The 879-nt window shown below is 54.9% G+C and overlaps 2 protein-coding genes across 2 annotated transcripts in view; one reads left to right on the top strand and one right to left on the bottom strand.

Annotated features, from left to right (window-relative positions):
- TG (thyroglobulin) overlaps nt 1-879 on the bottom strand; it is a 168,698-nt gene that overhangs the window by 15,493 nt on the left and 152,326 nt on the right. The gene's annotated exons all lie outside the window — the stretch shown is intronic.
- SLA (Src-like-adaptor) overlaps nt 626-879 on the top strand; it is a 56,805-nt gene continuing 56,551 nt past the window's right edge. The window contains exon 1 of the mRNA XM_005872773.2: nt 626-870. The gene's annotated coding sequence lies outside the window, so the exon portion shown is untranslated. The remainder of the gene's footprint in view (nt 871-879) is intronic.

An 879-nucleotide genomic window follows, 5' to 3' on the forward strand; every position in this document is an offset into this window, starting at 1 on the left:
GTTTTTGTGATTAATCACTATGCTTTAATTATGTTCAATTTGTAACAATGAAAATGCATCCTGCATATCAGATATTTACATGACATTCATCACAGTAGCAAAATTATAGTTATGAAGTAGCACCGAAAATAATTTCATGGTTGGGGGTCACCACAACATGGGGAACTGCATTAAAGGGTCGCGGCATTAGGAAGGTTGAGAACCGCTGCTCTAAGGGAATGCAGATGCTCCTGATTCCAATCCAAGGACACTCTGCTGACAGGCAGCGTGGGGACAAGGGCCTGGGGGATTCCTCATCTCTGTCCCTCGGGCTGGCAGGGCCCCCGTGGGCGCAGTGACCCTCTCCCACCACGGTCCTCACCGTCCTGCAGTCGGTCTGACCACTCCAGACAGTGTGTGAGGAACTATACCGCAGTGACTCCTTCCCCATGTTCTGTCTCTCCCCTGACTGAGAGCTCCTTGTGGGCAGATGGCATTTGTGTTAACACCCGAACTCTGAGCCCGGGGTCCGGCACGGAGGAAGTGGCCTCGCTGAGTGTTGGGTGATAGGCAAACGGTGCTCCTGGCCCAGGCCAAGCTCTGGGTGAGGCAGCCGTTTCGGATTTTTCCTGCCTTCCTTGAAGATGCTGTGCTTGGAGGGGGAGGCAGCACATCGCGTCTTGGAACAAATGTGCTTCTGCTCATGCAAATGAATGGCCGGGCAGCGTAGGCAGACTGTCGGTGTCACCGTCAGGGAGGGAGAGAGAGAAGGGGAGAGAAATCCCACCGGGCGACTGATGAAGACTTCCAACAGGGAGCTGCCACTTCAGGAAACACGCTCACGCGCCCAGGACGGAGCCTCCCGGCGTCTCGGCGGCCCTGACGCTCACGGTATGTGCT

Source organism: Myotis brandtii, unplaced genomic scaffold (genome assembly GCF_000412655.1).
Source record: "Myotis brandtii unplaced genomic scaffold, ASM41265v1 scaffold390, whole genome shotgun sequence".
NCBI lineage: Eukaryota > Metazoa > Chordata > Mammalia > Chiroptera > Vespertilionidae > Myotis > Myotis brandtii.